This window comes from Saccopteryx bilineata, chromosome 2 (genome assembly GCF_036850765.1).
Source record: "Saccopteryx bilineata isolate mSacBil1 chromosome 2, mSacBil1_pri_phased_curated, whole genome shotgun sequence".
Classification (NCBI taxonomy): Eukaryota; Metazoa; Chordata; class Mammalia; order Chiroptera; family Emballonuridae; genus Saccopteryx; species Saccopteryx bilineata.
This window is the reverse complement of record NC_089491.1, coordinates 348,584,144-348,592,547: the sequence shown is the minus strand read 5'-3', so window position 1 is coordinate 348,592,547 and position 8,404 is coordinate 348,584,144. Positions and strand designations below refer to the sequence as shown.

Sequence of the window (8,404 nt, the reverse complement as noted above, 5' to 3'; positions counted from 1 at the left end):
CATGTTCATTACAGTATTATTTATAATTGCCAAAATATGGAAGCAACATGTGCCCATTGATATGTAACACCACGTTTTGAGTAAGAGATGAGTAACAAAATGAAGAGTATGGGCTTTGAAGTCTGACAACTGAGTGTGAATCCTAATCTATACTTACTTAATTGGGAACCTTGAACAAAAAAGTTATTTAATTGTTCTTAACTCCAATTTCTTATTAATAAAACACTTTATATTAAATGAAAAATAATAAAAACTATTTTATGAAATAATACTTCCTGGCATATAGTAAGTACTTAATACATATTTGTTCTCTTCCTCATACCTTATAATATCTTCCCGACAGAATATGGACTCAGTATCAGAGTCAAACAAAAGATCTAGAGCTTTTGTCCACAGTCTAATCACAGATACCTTAACATAAATCTCTAAGACAGTACTTCTTAAACTGTGTTCCACAGAGATGTTCTTTAGTTTTCTGTGATGAAATAAATTTGGAAAGCAGCTCCATGGTTTATTTCTCTTAGATATTCATAATGCATGGGAACATACTTTAAAACTTTGCGTTTGCCCTGGCCAGTTGGCTCAGTGGTAGAGCGTCGGCCTGGCGTGCAGAAGTCCCGGGTTCGATTCCCGGCCAGGGCACACAGGAGAAGCGCCCATTTGCTTCTCCACCCCTTCCCCTCTCCTTCCTCTCTGTCTCTCTCTTCCCCTCCCACAGCGAGGCTCCATTGGAGCAAAGATGGCCCGGGGGCTGGGGATGGCTCCTTGGCCTCTGCCCCAGGCACTAGAGTGGCTCTGGTAGCAACAGAGCGACGCCTGGAGGGACAGAGCATTGCCCCCTGGTGGGCAGAGCGTCGCCCCTGGTGGGCATGCCGGGTGGATCCCGGTCGGGCGCATGAGGGAGTCTGACTGTCTCTCCCCGTTTCCAGCTTCAGAAAAATACAAAAAAAAAAAAAAAAAGAAAAGAAATGTGTCCTTAGAGCCCTGGCCGGTTTGCTCAGTGGTAGAGCATTGGCCTGGCATGCAGGAGTCCCGGGTTTGATTCCTGGCCAGGGCACACAGGAGAAGCGCCCATCTGCTTCTCCACCCCTCCCCTTTTCCTTCCTCTCTGTCTCTCTCTTCCCCTCCTGCAGCCAAGGCTCCATTGGAGCAAAGTTGGCCCTGGCGCTGGGGATGGCTCTATGGCCTCTGCCTCAGGTGCTAGAATGGCTCTGGTTGCAACAGAGCAACGCCCCAGATGGGCAGAGTTTCGCCCCCTGGTGGGCGTGCTGGGTGGATCCTGGTTGGGTACATGCGGGAGTCTGTCTGACTGCCTCCCCATTTCCAACTTCAGAAAAATACAAAAAATAAAAGAAATTAAAAATAAAAAAAGTTCTTTAAAAAAAAAAAAAGAATGTGTACTTTGGCCCTGGCCGGTTGGCTCAGTGGTAGAGCGTCGGCCTGGCGTGCAGGAGTCCCGGGTTCAATTCCCAGCCAGGGCACACAGGAGAAGCGCCCATCTGCTTCTCTACCCCTCCCCCTCTCCTTCCTCTGTCTCTCTCTTCCCCTCCCACAGCCAAGGCTCCATTGGCGCAAAGATGGCCCGGGCGCTGAGAATGGCTCTGTGGCCTCTGCCTCAGGCGTTAGAATGGCTCTGGATGGAACAGAGCGATGCCCTAGAGGGGCAGAGCATCGCCCCCTGGTGGGCATGCCGGGTGAATCCTGGTCGGGGGCATGAGGGAGTCTGTCTGACTGCCTCCCCATTTCCAAGTTCGGAAAAATGCAAAAAAGAAAAAAGAAAAAAAAAAAAAAAGAAATGTGTACTTCTTCAAAAGATATAATTTCAGTTCTAGAATTTCCTTTTTAATTTTTTAAGTGAGACAGAGAAAGAGAGACAGACAGGAAGGGAGAGAGATAAACATCAACTCATAGTTGCAGCACTTTAGTAGTTCATTGATTGCTCCTCATACAAGGTCTTGACTGGGGGGCTCCAGTCGAGCCAGTGACCCTTGCTCAATCCAGTGATCATGGCTCAAGCCAAAGACCTTTGAACTCAAGCCAGCAACAATCTCAGGGTTTAGAACCTGGGTCCTCAGCGTCCCAGGTCAATGTTCTATACACCAAGCCAACACCAGTCAGGCTAGAATCTCCATTTTTTAATAGTTTCTATTTTTCTGTTGAGATTTTATATCTTACAGTCATTATGAGCATATTTTCTTTTACATCATTGAGAATAGTTATAATGGCTGTTTTAAAATTCTTGTCTGCTAATACCATTATCTGAGTCAGCTAGGGGTTGGTCTCTATTAATTATCTTTTCTCTTGCTTAAGAGTCACATTTTCCTACTTTGTATCTGGAATAATTTTGGACTACATCCTGGACATTGCAAATGATACATTGTAGAAACTCTGAATTCTACTATGTTCCTTTAAAGAGTTTCCAGTTTTTGTTTCAGTGGAAAGATGACATGGCTGAACTCAAACTGCAAGCTCTGTTTTCCCTGAGAGGGGCATCAACTAAAATCTCAATTTTTTTTTTTCAGTTTTAACTGGGCTGCTTGGAGTCTGTCCCATGAATGCTTGGTTCATGTATCAGACAAAGATCTAAGCAGAGTTTAGCATAGGATGTGAACCTTCCCCTTTCTGATTCTCTCCTTTCTGAAATGCCTTCCATTTTCAGCTGCTGTGATCACCCAGGGCTGTCTTCTAGTTCTTCAAGTCAGTTGTACTGAGTTTCTATTTGCATTTTAGCCATGTTGCCTGGCACTGCTCTCTGTAGGGCCTGCTCTACCAAAAGGCCAAAAGCTGCAAAAATGGGAAGGTCAGGCAGTGCCATTGCCATCTTCACAGAGTTGGCTTACATTCAATATCTGTCTGCTTTTGATCGTTCTCCAGTGCTATCAAGTAGCTGTTTATATTTTTTGAGAATTATATTTTCTCAAGAATTTAGTTTTCATTTGCAGAAATGTGGGTGTAACATGAACTACTGGGCCATTACTAGAATTGAAACCTGTGTAATTTTCTTTACTCTAGCATTTCCTAAAGAGAGTCTCTATTGGGCAGAACCTTATTAGTATATCACAGACCTTACTATTTCATAGAATTCATTTTGGCAAGTGCTTTTTTTAGATTTTTATCATGGGAGACTTAAAAAATGGTGCTAAAACAGAGATTAGATAGTTAAAATAGCAAAATGGGTTTTGAGGAGGAAATGATGGAAATAAATGTAAGAAATGCATTAAAATGCAATCTTTCAGCCCTGGCCGGTTGGCTCAGCGGTAGAGCGTTGGCCTGGCGTGCAGAAGTCCCGGGTTCGATTCCCGGCCAGGGCACATAGAAACGCCCATTTGCTTCTCCATCCCCCCCCCCCTCCTTCCTCTCTGTCTCTCTCTTCCCCTCCCACAGCCAAGGCTCCATTGGAGCAAAGATGGCCCGGGCGCTGGGGATGGCTCCTTGGCCTCTGCCCCAGGTGCTAGAGTGGCTTTGGTCGCGGCAGAGCAATGCCCTGGAGGGGCAGAGCATTGCCCCCTGGTGGGCAGAGCATCGCCCCTGGTGGGCGTGCCGGGTAGATCCCGGTTGGGCGCATGTGGGAGTCTGTCTGACTGTCTCTCCCCGTTTCCAGCTTCAGAAAAATACAAAAAAAAAAAAAGAAATGCAATCTTTCCCTCAATACTCTTCAAGTAACATTCTATGGGGAAGAGTGGTGGTTTTCTGTGACACTGCTTTGGGCAGTGAGGGATGTACCCCAAACCTCCCAATTTCTTTATCTGTTAGGCAGAGATACATATATTTTTCTCAACCCTTCTTGAACCTGTTTATATTGTCAACTATTATCAAAGTTCACAACAATTAAATACAAAAAACCAAAATGCTTGTTTCAGAGAATTAAGATCCGTTTTTTTTTTTGTTGTTTTTTTTGACAAAGAGAGAGGGACAGATAGAGAGAGACAGATAGGAAGGGAGAGAGATAAGAAGCATCAATTCTTCCTTGTGGCATCTTAGTTATTCGTTGATTACTTGTTCATTGCTTTCTCATATATGCTTTGACCTGGGGGGCTACAGCAGAGCAAGTGACCCCTTGCTCAAGCCAGTGATGACCTTGGGCTCAAGCCAGCAACCTTGGGCTTCAAGCCAGTAACCTTTAGGCTCAAGCCAGTGACCAAGGGGTCATGTCTATGATCTCACACTCAAGTCAATGATCCTGCACTCAAGCTGATGAGCCCTTGCTCAAGCCAGATGAGCCCACTCTCAAGCTGGTGTTTCAAACCTGGTTCCTCTGCATCCCAGTCTGATGCTCTATCCACTGTGCCACCACCTGGTCAGGCCATGATTTTGTTCTGATTGAAGTCCTCAGGCCCAGTGTTGTATGAAAGGAGATAAGGTTAGCACTCCCCTTGACAAGGATGGAAGAGGCTTTCGGGCCTAACAACATGCATATAGTTAAGGCATTGCCACCTACTTCGTGGCATCTAACCACTGTTTTTTGAGACTGGTAGGAAAAGCAGAACACGGAGGGCTGCCCAGCTCCCCGGAGTGAACGGCAACCCGGAGAGACTCATGTGGCGATAAGTGAGTTTAGCAGAGAGGGGAGGGTCCTGAGCCCAGAGCCAGAAGAGGCGTATGGACAGTATTTAGCTGTGAAACAAGTCAGGATACTGTTTGTGAGAAAGAGACAGATTTCTCAGACCCAGAATTCTTCTTGAAGGGACTGCGCAGAAAACCTCTCTCACAGCCACTCACACAGGGCTCCGGGGGATAGGAGAGAGGATAGGACCAGAGTAGTGGGAAAAGAGTGTAATCTAGGAGGCACAGGGAGAAACACTTTGAGGGACAACCACCCTAACCCCTGGACTGAGTCATTCCCCAAATCTGAAGCGAATATTTCCCCAGTAAACAGCAATACCAGCAAAGGGAAGCAGGACACTAGCCAAACAAGCTCTCCTGTGGCACTCAGAGCAGAGCCACTTAGAAGGAGGGAGCTTTCAGGACTACAGTATTGAGTGTTAGGGTCTGAGCTGCAGCACCCCCACCCACACAGCTGAGGGCTCACCGGAGGGTGGGTGGCAGCAGGATGTGGAAGCACAGTTCCGTGGGCAAGGGCAGAAACTTGCCAGCCACGACTGAGGCCCGGGTGTGAGCTCAGTCTTGCCCAGCAGGGGCAGAGGGGAAGTGCGAAAGTAGTCAGGCCCAGCTGCAGACCGCTTGCAATCCCACCTGTGGGGAAGGGCAAAAGTCCCAGAAGAGGCAGATACTTGCCACTGAGCGAGGGCACATGGGCGCGCAACCTCGCCTGGCCTGTGGAACCAAGGCTTGTAGCCCGACGCACGAGCCACCTCCTCTAGCGGGGTTGGGGAGAAAGCCCAGAACAGGCAGAGTCCCATGACTGGGCTCTGGCATGCAGTCCTGCCTGGCCCACCTGCAGGCTCCTCCTGCAGGGGTGGGGCAAAAGCCCGGAAACAGGCAGAGACCCACAGCTGAGCAAAAGTGCTCACCCTTGCCTGCGGTGCCAAGGCTTGCAACCCCGGCACGGGGCATAACCCCACCAGTGGGGGCCGGGCAAAGGCTAAGGCCGTGGAGGCACATGATCACAGCCTCTCTAGTGGAAGAGAGTCGGAAACCGCAGCAACAGCCCCAGCGGGCTGGCACTGGCCATACCCGAATGCCCTAGCAGCAGCGGCAGAGGGGGTGGCGGGCCTGCAGACAGACCACACCTAGGGAACACAGAGGCCACACCCATTGGAATCCAGTGGCCACACCCTTCTTATACATAGACAAAATAGGAAGGCAGAGAAATGCAGCACAAATGAATCAAGAGAAATTCCCAGAAAAGGACCTGAATGAGTCAGATATAAACAAATTACCGGATGCCGAGTTTAAAATAATGATTGTTAGGATGCTCAAAATTCTTAGAACAAAAGATGGTCATTATGAACACCTAAATAAAGACAGCAAATATGAAAAAGGGCATTGAAATAATAAAAAAGAATCAGTCAGAAATGACAAATACAATATCAGAAATGAAGACCACAATGGAAGGAATTAAAAGCAGGATGGATGAAGCTGAGGATCGAATCAGCGAGTTAAAAGACAAGATAAATGAAGGCTCAGAAGCAGAGCAGAAAAAAGAAAAGAGACTCAAAAAGTCTGAGGAAACTCTAAGAGAGCTCTGTAACAACATGAAGAGAAATAACATCTGCATCATAGGGGTTCCTGAAGAAGAAGAGAAAGAACAAGGGATAGAGACTTTGTTCAATCATATCATAGCTGAAAACTTTCCAAAATTAATGCAGGAAAACATCTCACAAGTTCAAGAAGTACAGAGAACTCCATTAAAGAGAAACCCTAAGAAATCTACACCAAGACACATCATAATTAAAATACCAAAGCTAAATAATAAAGAGAAAATATTAAAAGCTGCTAGAGAAAAAAAGGTTATTACCTACAAAGGAGCCCCCATAAGGATGACATCCAACTTCTCTACAGAAACACTTGAGGCCAGAGGGAATGGCAAGAAATATTCAGAGTAATGCAGAACAAGAACCTACAACCAAGACTACATTATCCAGCAAGGCTATCATTTAAAATTGAAGGAGAAGGCCCTGGCCTGTTGGCTCAGTGGTAGAGCGTCGGCCTGGCGTGCAGAAGTCACGGGTTCGATTCCCAGCCAGGGCATACAGGAGAAGCGCCCATTTGCTTCTCCACCCCTCCCCCTCTCCTTCCTCTCTGTCTCTCTCTTCCCCTCCCGCAGAGAGGCTCCATTGGAGCAAAGATGGCCCGGGTGCTGGGGATGGCTCCTTGGCCTCTGCCCCAGGCATTAGAGTGGCTCTGGTTGCAGCAGAGCAACGCCCCGGAGGGGCAGAGCATTGCCCCTGGTGGGCAGAGCGTCGCCCTGGTGGGCATGCCGGGTGGATCCTGGTCGGGCGCATGCGGGAGACTGTCTGATTGTCTCTCCCCGTTTCCAGCTTCAGAAAAATACAAAAAAAAAAATTGAAGGAGAAATAAAAAGCTTCCCAGACAAAAAAAAACCCTCAAGGAATTCACTACAACCAAACGAGTGCTGCAAGAAATGCTAAGAGGCCTGCTGTAAACAGATCAAAGGGGGAAAAGAACATAGCAAAAGAGGAATATAGCTTTAAAGAATAAAATGGCAATAAACAACTACATATCAATAATAACCTTAAATGTAAATTGATTAAATGATCTAATCAAAAGACAGAGGGTAGCTGCATGGATAAAAAAACAAGACCCATACATATGCTGTCTACAAGAGACATACCTTAAAACAAAAGATGCACATAGACTAAAGGTAAAAGGTTGGAAAAAAATATTTCATGCAAATGGAAATGAAAAAAAAGTTGGGGTAGCAATACTTACATCAGAGAAAATGGACATTAAAACAAAGAATATAGTAAGAGATAAAGAAGGTCACTACATAATGATAAAGGGAGCAATCCAACAGGAAGATATAACCATTATAAATATCTACGCACCTAATATAGGAGCACCTAAATATATAAAGCAGACTTTGATGGATATAAAGGGTGAGATCAACAGCAATACTATAATAGTAGGGGATTTCAATACCCCACTAACATCACTAGATAGATCCTAAGGAAAGAAAATTAACAAAGAAACAACAGACTTAAAGGACACACTAGATCAACTGGATTTAATAGATATCTTCAGAACCTTTCACCCTAAAGCAGCAGAATATACATTCTTTTCAAGTGCTCATGGTACATTCTCTAGGATAGACCACATGTTAGGGCACCAAAGCAATCTCAACAAATTTAAGATGATTGAAACCATATCAAGCATTTTCTCTGATCACAATGGCATGAAACTAGAAATCAACCACAACAGAAAAACTGAAAAATACTCAAACACTTGGAAACTAAATAGCATGTTATTAAATAACAAATGGGTTAACAATGAGATCAAAGAAGAAATAAAAAAATTCCTAGAAATGAATGATAATGAGCATACATCAACTCAAAATTTATGGGACACAGCAAAAGCAGTCCTGAGAGGGAAGTTCATAGCATTACACGCATACCTTAAGAAGCTAGAAAAAGCTCAAATAAACACCTTGACTCTGTATCTAAAAGAATAAGAAAAAGAACAGCAAGTAAAGCCTAGAGGTAGTAGAAGGAAGGAAATAATAAAGATCGGAGCAGAAATAAATGGCATAGAGGCTAAAGAAACAATACAAAAGATCAATGAAACCAGGAGCTGGTTCTTTGAAAAGATAAACAAGATTGATAAACTTTTAACCAGACTCACCAAGAAAAAAAGAGAAAGAGGACTGAAATAAATAAAATTAGAAATGAGAGTGGAGAAATAACAACTGAAACAACAGAAATACAAACTGTTGTAAGAAAATACTAAGAAGAATTGTATGCCAAAAAATTAGACAACCTAGATG

The 8,404-nt window shown here is 44.9% G+C and overlaps 1 non-coding gene across 1 annotated transcript; it reads left to right on the top strand.

The window, feature by feature from the left end:
- The first annotated feature begins 4,338 nt into the window (after window positions 1-4,338).
- Window positions 4,339-4,464, top strand: LOC136327601 (U6atac minor spliceosomal RNA). The gene has a single exon (XR_010729788.1). It is a non-coding gene; the product is annotated as a U6atac minor spliceosomal RNA (small nuclear RNA).
- The last annotated feature ends 3,940 nt before the right edge of the window (window positions 4,465-8,404 follow it).